This window comes from Sarcophilus harrisii, chromosome 2, assembly GCF_902635505.1.
Source record: "Sarcophilus harrisii chromosome 2, mSarHar1.11, whole genome shotgun sequence".
Classification (NCBI taxonomy): domain Eukaryota; kingdom Metazoa; phylum Chordata; class Mammalia; order Dasyuromorphia; family Dasyuridae; genus Sarcophilus; species Sarcophilus harrisii.
The window spans coordinates 292,446,986-292,461,877 of NC_045427.1; positions in this window are offsets into that span (position 1 = coordinate 292,446,986).

Sequence of the window (14,892 nt, forward strand, 5' to 3'; positions counted from 1 at the left end):
CACAAAAGATGCCAAAGGCAATGAAATAATATAAATACAAAATATATATGTACCAAATAACACAGCATCCATATTTTAGAAAAAGGAGTTAAATGAATTAGAGGAAGAAATAGTAAAACTGTTCAAGTGGGGGACCTCAGCTTTCTTCTGTCAGAACTAGATAAATTTAGAGACAGAATAAACTAGAAAGTTAAGGTGATGAATATAATTTTAGAAAGATTAGATTGATAAAAATTGAATAGCATAAAAGAAATATATATTTCTCGGTGATATCTGATACCTACAGAAATATTAACCATGGATTATGGCAGAAAAACATCACAATCAAATGGAGAAAGACATACATTAAATGCATCCTCTTCAGATCATGATGCAGTAAAAATTACATGCAATAAAGAGTCATAGAAAGATTAAAAATTTATTGGGAATTAATCTAATTCTAAAGAATAACTGAGTCAAACAACAATTTAAATAAAGAGAATGAGGAAGACAAGACAATATACCAAACTGAATATCCTATATATATATATAGCCTGAATATGGCTATATCCCATATAGCTAGAGCAACATTTGGGGGGAAATTATATCTCTAACTACTTACATTAATATAATAAGAGAAACAACAGATCAGTGAATTGGATGCACAACTAAAAAAATAGAAAAAGGACAAATTAAAAACCCTCAAACATCAAGTAGGAAATCCTTAAAATCAAAGGAGAGAATAAAACTAAAAGTAAGAAAATTGAACTAATTGAACTAATAAACAAAACTAGAGACTGCTTTTATGGAAGAAAACAAAGGTGGCAATATAAATAAACCATTTGCTAATTTGAGTTAAAAAAAAAACAAATTATCAGTATCAAAAATAAAGAGGATGGACTTTATCATGAATGAAGAGAAGATTGAAACAATAATTTGTAGCTGTTTTGCCCAATTTACATGCCAATATATCTGACGATCTAAGTGAAATGGGTTATATAAATTGCCCAGATTAACAAAAGAGGAAGTAGAATACTAAATGAATAAGTCATAAATGAACTCCCTAAGTAGACACAAACAAAATGGGTAAAAGATATTTGCAAATGAATTTTACCAAGTATTTAAGGAACAATTAATTATAATACATATAAACTATATTAGGGAAAATAGGCAAGACCTACCAAATTCCTTTTATAAAATAAATATGTTAGCTAAGCCAAGAGTAGAGAGAAATAAAACTATGTATCAATTTTCCTAGTGAATGTTAATGGAAAAAGTTTAAATAAAATACTAGCAAGGAAATTAAAGCATTATATTACCAGGATCATACACTAAGACCATGTGGGTTCATATCAGGAAAAAACTTTCAGCATAATTGACCACAGCAATAACAAAACTAACAGCAATTATCTAATTAATAGATGTAGAAAAACTTTTGACAAAATACAGCATCCATTCCTATTAAAAACATTGATGAGGAATGGCTTGATGGTTCAATGCATAAAACATTGCCCCTGAAGTCAGAAGGATCTGAGTTCAAAGCTGGCCTCAGACACCTAATATTTCCTAGTTTTGTGACCCTGAGCAAGTTACTTAATCCCAATTACTTTACAAAAATGATAATAATAAAAAAATAAACTTAAGAATCAACTGATACTTAAAATGAAAAGCAGCACATATGTAAATCAGCAAGAATTTCATATCAACTATAAGAAAGGAATTAATAAAAAAAATAAAGGTAGGTGGTCTAGTCATATGAGATTTCAAACTCCATTATAAAGTGTAAAGATCAAGATTATTTGATACTGGCTAAGAAATAGCATTGGATGACCTTAGTATCCTAGTGTTTGATTAACCTAAAAATCCCTACTTTTGAGGCAAGAATTCAGTATTTGACCAAAATAACAACAACTCTTGAGGAAAATTGTAAAACAGTATGGCAGAGACTAGGATTAGATCAACATCTTAGATTGTATACAAAAATAAGATCAAAATGGCATACAATTTAAACATAAAGTGTAATAACATAAACAAAATAGGAGAGCAAGAGGTAGTATACCTGTCAGAATGGAGAAGGAAAATATCAAGAGATAAAAAATGTTGCTATATGTAAAACACAAAATTTTGCTTACATCAAATTAAATATTTTTTGCACAGACAAAACCAATGCAAGATTAGAAGATAAGCAGAAAGATGGGAAATAATTTTTATTGAAAATTTCTTGGATTACCCAGGATCTGGCAGCTTTTACAAAATAATTGGAGGGCCTGGAATATTCCAGAAGGCAAAGAACCTGGGGCTGCAATAAAGAATTAACTACCGATCAAGATTCAGCATCATCTTTCAGAGGAGGAGATGGTACTTCAATGAAGTAATTAAATCATTTCTATTGAAAAAACCAGAACTAAAAAGAAAATTTTATCTAAAACACAGGACTCTAGAGAACCATAGAAAGGCAAACAGGGGAAAAAAAAAAAAAAATATGTATATATATATATATATATATATATATATATATATATATATATATAAAGTCAAACTGCTCACATCCCTAGATGGGAAAAAATACCTGTAACTCTTGAGAACTGTATCTATCACTAAGGAAGACAAATGGAGGCATCACATGGACTGAGGGTGTGGTTGTGAATGGATTCTGATGTGATGACATCAAAGAAAAGGATATCAAGGGGTAGAAAAAGCTCTGTAGTGGAAAAAGAGGAAAGGGAAGATATAATAGGAAAATTAGTTTATAGGAAGAGATGCAAAAGACCTATTACAATCCAGGGAAAAATGGTATGGGGGTGGGCACTGTCTGAAGTTAATTTTGTCTTTAAGAGAGAATAACAATCATTCACTTGGGCATGGAAATTTATCTAATCCTATAAGGAAGTAGGAGGAAAAAGAGACAGGATAGAAGGGAAGGCAGAAACACTAAGAGGAAAAAAAGTAAGAGAAAGGAAGAAGAGTTAATAGAAGATAAAATAGTGTATGGAGTGGATTAAAAACACTACTAAAAAAAGAAGGGAGGAATGATAGGAGATAAAGTAATGGTTGGGATGTGTAAAAATTCAAGACTAAAGCCAGGGTGAAAAGAGAGAACAAAAGCATATATAGAGAAAAAAATAGGTTGGAGGGAAATACAGAGCTGGTAATCATAACTGTTAATGTGAATGAGATTAACACTCCTATAAAACAGAAGCAAATAGCAGAAGTTTTGGAAAATTTCTTATAAAGTTGTCACTTCTCAAGGAAAGAAATGAGTCAAATTTATAAGAATACATGTCATTCCCCAGCTGATAAATGGTCAAATGAGATGAACAGTTTTCTCATAAATAAATCAAAGCTTTAAATAAAATGTTTTAATCACTATTGATTAGACAAATACAAATCAAAATAACTCTGAGGTACCATCTCATACCTGTCAGATAGGGAAGAGATCAGAAAATGAAAATGATAAATTTTGAAGAGCATGTGGGGTGATTGAGCCACTAATGCCTTGCTGGAGGAGTTTGTGAACCAATTCAACCATTGTAGAGAACAACTGAAACTGTCTCCAAAAAGCTATAAAACCATACATACCCTTTCACCAAGAAATACCACTACTAGGTCTGTATCCCAAAGAGATTTTTTAAAAGAAAGAATAAAAGACCTTGCTTGTACAAAAAAAATATTAATAGAAGCCCCTTCTACAGTGGCAAAATATTAGAAATTGAGGAGATGCTAGCATCAATTGGGCAATGACTGAACAAATTATAGTATATGATTCTAATGAAATGTTAGTCTTATAAGAAATGACAAGGAGGTAGATTTCAAAAAACCTGGAAAGACTGATTAACTGATACAAATTAACCAATCCAAAATGAAGTGAGCAGAACCAGAATATTATACACAGTACGGACAATATTTTAGGATGATCATCTGTGAATGATAGTTATTCTCAATAACACAGTACTCCGACAATTCCAAAGGACTCATGACAAAAATTCTGTATACCTCTAGAGAAAGAAATGATGAAATCTGAATGCATATCATATCATACTATTTGCCACTTTACATGTTTTTGTCATGTTTTCTCTCCTCTTTAGGTCTTTCAAACATGACCATTACAGTAATGTGTTTTGAATGTTTAAACATGTCTAAGTATATAAAATTGTTTATCATCTTGGAGAGGTGGGAGGAAAAGGAGGGATGAAAGAAAAATTGGAACTCAATTTTTTGTTATGTTGTGTTGAGAAATGTTAGCATTCTCTTTATTTGTAACAGGAGAAGAACAATTTTTTTTTTTTAAAATTGGGTGCAGATGAGGAGATAAGGATAATGTGAAGGATTGATGTATTTATTAAATATTTTTTATGAATTAAATTTTGTTTTTCCAATGGACAAAATATTTTTTTCTTCTTTCTCCTTTACACTCCTTTGAATAAGTGTGCATGGTCAAATAACACAAATGTGTTCTATACCCGTCCATCAAATCTCTGTTACAAGATTTGTAGAGTACTTTATCCTTGGTCCTTTGTCCTGGTTTGTAGTTGCATTAATCAAAATTCTTATGACTTTTAAAGTAAGTTCTTTTATTATATTATTATTGTATAAATTGTTCTAATGGGGGGCGGAGCCAAGATGGCGGAGAAGTCACACGCGACTTTCTAAGCTCTTCTTCCCTTATCCCTTTATATCGATTTCAAAAATAGTCTTGATGCTAACAATTCGGAAAGATAAGAAGTGAACAACTCACCGCCAAAAATTCCGCAGTCTTACCAAAAAAGGTTGGTTCCGGGGGGGGGGGATCGGCGAGGGGGAGAGAAATTAGGGTTCCGAGGGGTCTCAAACCCAGGGTGAAGGCACGATCTCAGACAAAGCGCCAGCCCCAACCCGCAGTACGGGGCTTCTCCTTGGGGTAAGGGATCCTGAGGCAGGAGGACGCAGCCCGGGTTAGGTTTCAATCCAAGTGGGGAGCCCGGCCGGGCCATAGAGCTTTTTCCAGGGCCCCTTTCTCAGGCAGAGACACTAGGCAAGATTTGTCTGGGTTCGCCTGGTCAGCTGCTAATACTCACAGTCCCAAAAGAGGCCTTCGGGCCCGGGCGGTGACACTTTCACCACTTGTCTCCCAGCCTAGGGCAACCCATAATCCATCAGCCCTACTAAGCAGTTTAATAGCTCGGGCCGTTGAACCACTTCCTGTTGGGGAAACCTCACCCAGAGCATCCCTACCCGGAGCCAAAATCGGGTTTACATCTTTCCCTGCTCTGCAGAGGAAGCCAAACCCCTTGCCTAGGAGACCCACCCTAAAGGCTTTCAAACATGAATAAAAAGATGAAAAGAACAACAAAGCTTCTATGCAGAAAAAGAGCAGGTCAGAAAACCTGAAGAACCCCAAACAGCAAAACAACAGACTGTCCCTCCTTACATAATGCCTCATAGAAGAGGACCATTAAAAGTCTCAAAAGAGAGTTAGAAGGATAAATGGGGAAAGGAAAGAGAAGCCTTAAAAGAGAGCAACAACTTCCCTGGAAATAAGAATTAAAGAAAAAATCTCAGGAAAGAAGAATTGTGAATTGGAAAAATAAAAGAATTCACTAGAAAGGGGATTTGTGAATTGGAAAAAGACAAAGAACCCGCAAGAAAGTAGGAATCCGTGGAAAAGACAAAGAACACGCAAGAAAGTAGGATTTGGAATTAAAAGAAAAATAATTCACTAAAAAAAAAATTAGTGAAATGGAAAAATCTACAGACCAAAAACAATACATTCAAAAACCCAATTGACATAACAGAAAGAAAGAAAAAAGTTATTGAAGAAAATAATTTTTTAAAATTAGAACTGAACAAAATTGAAACCAAGATTCATTGAGACAGCAAAATCAGTCAAAAAACAAAAAATGACAAACTGAAAACCACGAATTATCTACCAAAAAACACAGACTTGGAAAACAGTTCAGGAGAGATAATCTGAGGATTAGGACTTTCTGAAAACTAATGATGAAAAAAAAGATTTAGATACCATTTTTACAAGAAATCATCAAAGAGAAATGCCCAGATGTAATAGAATCAGGGCCAAAATAGGCATTGAAAAGAATTCATCAAATTCTGAAAGAAACCCCTAAAATAAAAACCCCAAGGAATAGTGGCAAAAATTTCCGGGAATATTGGATTAAGTTTTCCAAGCAGCCAAAAAAAACCATTTAAATAGAGGTGACAAAAGGATCACCCAAGATCGGCTTTGCCTCACATTTAAAGGAAAGAAGGGCCTGGAATATATTTCCAAAAGGCACAAGAACTTGAGATGCAGCCAAGAATAAACCACCCAGCTAAGTTGACTTTTCCAGGGAAGAAGATATTTTAATGAAACAAATGAAATCCATTTGTTTCTGAAGAAAAAACCAAACTAAACAAAAAATTTGATCTCCAAAGAATAGAACTAAGAATGCAGAAAAGGTAAAAATAAATTTTGGAGAATTGCCTTTGTTGTGATATACAAAAGAATACATGTATAATTTGAAAAATTATAAAAAAAAGGGAAGAGATATGGAAAAGGGATGATGGCAGAATAAGGGGGAAGGAGGGATAAAAGAGGGAAACCACATCCCAAAAGAGGTTAAGGAAACTTATCATATCTGGAGGGAATTTAAGAGGGGAGGAATATTGTGGAATCTTTACTTCATCAGAGTTGGCTCAAAAGAAAATAATTGACATTTGTTTTAGAAAAAATTCTCCCCATTAAAAACGGGGAGAGGGGGAAAAAGAAAAGAGTAATAAGGGAAGGAAGGGGGAAAAGACTCCAAAGGGGGGAGGGAGGGGTTTATAAAGAGGATAAATCATGAACAAGAGGGGTAAGGCCGGGTTTGGGGAAAGGAGGGTTGGGGAGGGAAAAGGGAAAGCACAATCTGGGGTTAGGATGGGCAGGAAATAAGATTTAGGGTAATTTAACTGAAAATGTAAATGGGATTAAACCCCATAAAGAGGGGGAAGATAGCGGACTGGGGTGTCAGAACTTTACAATATTTGGGTTACAAGAAAACTTAAAAGAGGGATTTAATAAAAAAGTAAAAAGGCTGGAGCAAAATCTATTATGCTTCAGGTGAATGGGGTAGCCATCCTTATCTCAGATCAAAAGAAAAAATTCACTAAAAAAGAATGGAAAATAAATCCTGCTGGGGCATAAACAACGAAGCAATTCACCTGTTAAAATAATCCCGGGTATGGCACTCAACTTCCAAAGGAGAAGTTAAGAGAGTTGCAAGAAGAAATAGACAACAAAACTGGGTAATATTAGTGGAGATCTCAACCTTTAACCTCAGAATTAGACAAACCAAACCAGAAAAACAAATAAGAAAAGAAATTAAAGAAGTAAATAGAATATTTGGAAAATTTGGGTATATTGGATCTTTTGGAGAAATTGAATTTGGAGATAAAGGGAAATATACTTTCTTTCTCAGCAGTTCATGGAACCTATTCCAAAAATTGACCATATATTAGACATAAAGACCTCAAAATTAAATGCAAGAAACAGAAATAGTAAATGCTTTTCAGATCATGATGCAATAAAACTACATTCAACAAAAAAAGGTAAGGGTAAATAGACCAAAAAGTAATGGAAACTAAACAATCTCATCTTTAAAAAAATGATTGGGTGAAGCAGCAAAATAGATACAATTAATTAATTTACTCAAGATAATGGACAATGATGGAACATCATACCCAAAATTTGTGGGATGCAGCCAAAGGTTAAGAGGAATTTAATCCTTAGAGGTTTACTTGAATAAAACGGGAGAAAGAAAAGATTAAGAATTGGGCTTGCAACTAAAAAAAACTAAAAAAGACCAAATTAAAACCCCCAATCAAATACTAAATTGGAAATTTAAAATTAAAAAGGAAAAAAATATTGAAAGAAAAAAAACCATTGAACCTAATTAATAAAACTAAGAGTTGGTTCTATGAAAAAGCCAATAAAATAAAGATAAGCCTTTGGAATCATTGAAAAAGGAGGGAGGAAAAGAAATTTAGTCTTAAAAATGAAAAGGGAGAATTTCCACCCCGATTAAAGGAAATTAGAGAAATAATAAGGGAATTTTGCTCAACTTAGCCAATAAATTTGGATAACCTAAGGAAATGGATGACTACCCAAAAACAGACTTCCGATTAAGAGAGGAAGAAGAAATTGCTTGAATAGTCCCCCCAGAAAAAGAAATAGAACAGGCAATTAAACAACCCCCTGAAAAACCCCAGGACCAGATGGTTTTAATTTTAATTTTACCAAACATTTTAAAAACAATTTCCAATGCCATATAAATTATTTGATAAAATAGGGAATGAAGGGTCCCACCAAATTCCTTCTAAATTAAAGACATGGTAATTGATAATTAAACCAGGTGGGGAAACAGAGAAAGAAAAATTATAACCAATCTCCCTAATGAATATTGATAAAATCTTAAATAAGATATTAGCAAAAGACTACAGAAAATCATCTCCAAGAAATACACTATGATCAAGAGGATTTATACCAGGAATGCAGGGCTGGTTCAATAATTAGGGAAAACTATCAATATAATTAAATATTAATAACCAAATTAAAAAACCATATGATCATCTCAATAGATGCAGAAAAAGATTTGATAAATCCAACATCCATTCCATTAAAAAACACTTGGAGTATAGGAATAAATGGACTTTTCCTTAAAATAATCACCAGCATCTATTTAAAACCATCAGGTAAGCATCATATGTAATGGGAGACAAACTGCAAACCTTCTAAAAGATCTGGAGGAAACAAGGTTGCCCAATTATCACCATTACTATTTAATATTGTATTAGAAACGCTAGCTATAGCAAAAGAGTTGAGAAAGAGATTAAAGGAATAAGAAAAAGGCAATGAGGAAGCCAAATTATCACTTCTTTGGATGACATGATGGGTATACTTAGAGAACCCCAGAGATTTCGTTAAAAAGTTATTAGAAATAATCCACAACCTTTAGCAAAGTTGTTGGTTTAAAAATAAACCCAATAAGTCATCAGCATTCTTATATATCACTAACAAAATCCAACAGTCAGAGTTCAAAGAGAAATTCCATTTAAAGTAACTACTGATAATATAAAATATTTAGGAATCCATCTGCCAAGGGAAATTAGAAACTTTAATTAAAATTACAGACCACTTTTCACAAAATTGTCTGATCTAACCAATTGAAAATATTAAATGCTCTTTTGGATAGGGGAGAAATATAATAAAAGATGGACAATATTTCCTAAAACTAATCTATTTTATTTAGGCTTATACCAATTGGACTTAAAACCAATTTTAATGACCTTGAAAAAATAACAAAAAAGTTCATATGGAAAACAAAAGGTCAAGAATTTTAAAATTAATGAAAAAAATCAAAATGATGGTGGCTTAGCTGTACCAGATCTAAAAATTATATTATAGAGCAGCAGTTACCAAAACTATTTGGTATTTTAATTATTGAAAATAGATTATTCAAAAACAGCAACTTCCCATTCCTTTGACAAAACCCAAAGATCCCAGCTTTGGGAAAGAACTTACTGTTTGATAAAAAATTGCTGGGAAAATTGGAAACTAATTATGGCAGAAACTAGGCATTGATCCATACTTAACAACCCACACCAAGATAAGGTCAAAATGGGTTCCCGGACCTAGGCATAAAGAATGAAATTAAAAAATTAGGAGGAAAAGGATAGTTTTACCCCTCAGACCTGTGGAAGGGAAGGCCCTTTGACCAAAGCACAACTAGAGATCATTATGGATCCAAAATAAAAATTTGATTATACCAAACTGAAAAGTTTTTGTACAAAACAAAACTAATGCAGACAAGATTAGAAGGGAAGCAAAAACTGGGAAAAATTTTTACACTCCGGTTCTGATAAAGGCCTCATTTTTCCAAAATATAGAGAATTAATTTAATTTATAAAAATCAAGCCATTCTCCAATTGAAAATGGTCAAAGGAATAAAACAATTCCCGATGAAGAAATTGAAACTATTTCTAGTCATATGAAAAGATGCTCCAAGTCATTATTAATCAGAGAAATGCAAAATTAAGACAACTCTAAGATAAACTACACACCCGTCAGATTTCAAGATGACAGGAAAAAAAGATGATTTTGTTGGAGGGATGGGGAAAAACTGGGACATTGATTCATTGTTGGTGGAGTTGTGGAAACAATTCCAACCATTTTGGAGAGAAGTTTGGACTATGCTCAAAAAGTTATCAAACTGTGCATAATTTTGGATCCAGCAGGTTACTACTGGATTATATCCCAAAGAGATTATAAAGAAGACAAAGGGACCTTTACAAACGAATGTTTGTAGCCTTTTGTAGTGGCGGGAAATTGGAAACTGAATGGATGTCCATCAGTTGGAGAATGGCTGAATAAATTGTGGTATAAAGGAAAAATTATGGAATATTACTGTTCTGTAAGAAAGACCCCAGGATGATTTCAAAGGCCTTAGAGACTTACAAAACTGATGCTGAGTGAAATGAGCAGGACCAGGAGATCACTATATACTTCTAAACAATACTAGATGATGACCAGTTCTGATTGGATTAGGCCATCCCGAACAGATTTCAACCAAATTCATTTTCAATGGAGCAGTAATGAACTGAACTAGTTTATACCCAGAAAAGAACTTGGGAGATGACTAAAACCATTACATTGAATTAATCCCTATAGTTACACACCTGCAATTTTGATTTCCTTCACAAGCCTTTGTACAAAATTCAGAGTCTGGATTTTTTGTACAGCAAAATAATGTTTTGGTCATTAATTTTATTGTGTATCTAAGTTATATTTTAATATTTTAACATCTATTCATCCTGACATTTAGGGAGGGGTAGGGAAAAGAGGGAAAAATTGGAAACAAGAGGTTTTGGCAATTTTAACCTGTAAAGTTACCTATGTATATATCCTGTAAATAAAAGGCTATTAAATAAAAAAAATTAAAAAAAAAATTGTTCTAATGGTTAAGCTCACTTTACTCTGCATCAGGTCATACAAGTCTTTCCAATATTTTCTGAAATCATCTCCATTTTCTTTATGAGAAAGTAATAAGAATTTGATAATTTGTTCAATCTTTGTATAAATAATAAATGCTCTTTTATTTTTAGTTCTTTCCAAAAGAACTGAAAAAGAATGACTATTAACAGATTGTATATATGTTCTTTATTTTTTCTCCTTCATTTGTTATCTGTGTTCATATAGGTTTAGTTGTGATAGTGCTTGGTCAAAAGTTTTGCCCAGTTTGGTACTTTTCTGGGATCTTCTCAAAGTAGTGAAAAATTCAGATTTCTACCATGACTATGCTAATATCTTTACTACCTTACAGTCCTCCTATATATTTCATTTTCTTTTTATGTCAGCTGTGCCAGTCTTATGGATGAGGGGAAGATGGTCAAATCGTTTTAACTTACATTTCTCTAATAATTGAATTGGAACATTTTTCACATGGTTATTGATAGTTTGGATTTCTTCCTTAGAAAATTTTCTGAGTATGTTTTTGATCATTAATTATAATTGGAGAGTGGCTATTATTATAGATTTGAGGCAATCTGTTAAAAATCTTGAAAATAAAACCATTATTAAAGAAGCTTGTTGCAAAGTTGTTTATTTCCTCCAGTTACCTTTTCAGTTTTAAATTTTAGTTGCATTGACTTTTGTCATTTTGTGTGTTTGTATGTGATCAAATTTATCCTTTTTATATCTTGTGATCTTGAGTTTGGCTCTAAACATTTTTTTTAATATTTTTTTATTTTTTTTTTATTTAATAGCCTTTTATTTACAGGATATATACATGGGTAACTTTACAGCACTAACAACTGCCAAACCTCTTGTTCCAATTTTTCACCTCTTACCCCCCCCCCCTCCCCTGATGGCAGGATGACCAAGATGTTAAATATATTAAAATATAAATTAGGATAATGCAATAAGATACCTGACCAAAAACGTTATTTTGCTGTAGAAAAGAATCAGACTTGGAAATATTGTACAATTAGCTTGTGAAGGAAATCAAAAAATGCAGGTGTGAATAAAATAGGGATTGGGAATTAATGTAAGGTTTTTACCCCAGACTTCTTTTTCTGGGCATAGCTAGTTCAGTTCATTACCCATTAGAAATGATTTGTTGATCTCGTTGGAGGATGGCCTGACCATCAGAACTGGTCATCATAAGTATTGTTGTTGAAGATATAATATCTCCGGTCGTGCCTTTTCACCAGCATCAGTTCTGTGTCTCCAGGCCTTTTGAAATTATCCTGTTGGCATTTCCAGAAGAGTAATATTCCAAATTTTTTCCACAATTTATTCAACCATTCTCCAACTGATAGACATCCATTCAGTTTCCAGTTTAGCCACTCAAAAAGGGCTGCCACAAACATTCGTGCACATAACCTTTCCTTTTTTTAATTCTTTTGGGTATAATCCCAGTAAAATGCTGGATCAAAGGGGTATGCACAGTTTGATAACTTTTTGAGCAAGTTCCAAATACTTCCAAAATGGTTGGATTTTTACAACACCAACAATGAATCAATGCCCCAGTTTTCCTGCATCCTCCAACAATCATCATTATTTTTCCTGTCATCTTACCAATTTGCGGTGTGTAGTGGTATCTTAGGGTTGTCTTAATTTTATTTCTCTATTAATAATGACTTGGACATCTTTTTCATTGACTAGAAATAGTTTCAATTTCTTCAATCTGAGAAAGTTTATCCTTTTACCATTTTTCAATTGGAGAATGTTGATTTTTTAAAATTAGAGAATTTCTATATTTTTGGAAATGAGGCCTTTATCAGAACCTTTGAGTGAAAAAATTTTCCCAGTTTATTGCTTCCTTTCTAATCTTGTCTGCATTAGTTTTGTTTGACAAAAAACCAGTTTGGTATAATGAAATTTTCTATTTTGTGACGAATGATCTCTAGTTGTTTCATAAAGACCTTCCCTTCCACAGGTTAGAGGTAAACTATCCTATGTTCCCAATTTTTAATAATTTTTCTTATGCCTAGGTTGAAGCCATTTTGGACCTTTATCTTGGGTTAAATTGGATCAATGCCTATTTCGCCATAAGTTTCCAATTTTCCCAGCATTTTATCAAAAGTAAGTTCTTATCCCAAAAGTTGATTTTGTTTGTCAAAGACTAGGGTTGCTATATTTGTTGACTGTTTTATCCCTTGAACCTAATCTATTCCACTGATCAACTAATCTATTCCTTAGCCAATACCAAATAGTTTTGGAACCTTGCTCTATAATATAATTTTAGATCGGTAAGCCAAGCCACCATCATTTGATTTTTTTTCAAATTTGAAATTTTGACCTTTTTGTTTTTCCATATGAACTTTTTGTTGTTATTTTTCTAGGTCATTAAAAAGTTTTTGGGAGTCTGATTTAAGCTAAATAAATAGATTAGTTTAATATTGTCATTTTTATTATATTTCCGCCCTATCCAAGACATTTAATTTTTTCCAATTTGGGACAGACTTAATTTGGAAAAGGGTTGTAATTTTGCTCATAAAGTTTCTTTGATTTTCCTTGGCAGATAGATTCCTAAATATTTTATATTATCAGTAGTTAAAATGGTTTCTCTTTGTAACCTAGTTGGATTTTGTTAGTGATATATAAGAAAGCAGATTATGTGGGTTTATTTTATAACCAGAACCAAAGTTGTGGGATTATTTCAATAACTTTTAGAGAATTCTTGGGGTTCCTAAGATAATCGTCATCGGCAAAGAGTGATAATTGGCTTCCTATTGCCTATTTCTTATTCCTTTAACTTTTCTCAGCCTTATTGCAAGAGCGTTTCTAATACAATTTAAATAGAATGGTGATAGGGGCAACCTTGTTTCACCCAGATCTTTTGGGAATTTGCAGTTTTCTCCATTTATGATGCTTATGATGGTTTTAAAAGATGCGTGATTATTTTAAGGAAAAGTCCATTTATTCTATACCTCAAGTGTTTTTAATTGGAATGGATGTGGATTTTACGCTTTTTTATCATTAATGATCATTTTTTTAATTTGGTTATTATTTTATATTTATTTTAAATTGAACCAGCCCTGATTCCTGGTATAAACCACTTGACAAAATACAGATGATTTTCTTAGTCTTTTAATATCATTTAAATTTTGACAAACTAAGGAGATTATTCAAATTTTTTTCTGTTTTCAGCCTACCTGGTTTAGGATCAGACCACGTTAAGAAGGAATTTGGTAAACTCCTTCCCCTATTTTATCAAATAATTTATATAGATTGCCAATTGTTCAAATGTTTGAAAAATTACGTAAAATCTTCCTGGGATTTTTCTTAGGGAGTTGTTAATTGGCCTATTTTTTTTTGAAATGGGACTATTCAAGAATTATTTCCTCCTTGTTAGCTGGGAAGTCTGTATTTTGGAGGTATCATATTTAATTTTTAGGTTATCAAATTTATTCAAAATTTGAGAAAAACCCTTTTTATTTCTTAATTTCCTCTCCATTGGGGAAAGTTCTCCCATTTTTAAGATACAATTTCATTTTCCTCCCTCCTTTTTCTAATCAGATTTACCAAAGGCTTATCTATTCTATTGGCTTTTCATAGAACCAACTCTTGTTTATTAATTAATTCCAATAGTTTTTTTACTAAATTTTTAATTTTCCTTAATTTTAGAATTTTTTAGTATTTGATTGGGGTTTTAATTTTCTTTTTTAGTTTTTTAGCAAGCCCAATTCATTAATCTTTTTTTTCTTTTTCAATGCCCTCTATATAAAATTTTATTACCGCTTTCGTCCCCTTTTGGATGACCCCATCATTTCATTATCTTGAGGAAATTATTAATTGTATTTAAATTTGTCCAAATCTTTTTAAATGAGATTGTTTGTTTCCAATTACTTTTGGTCTATTTCCCAACTTTGTTGAATGTAGTTTTATTGCATCATGAT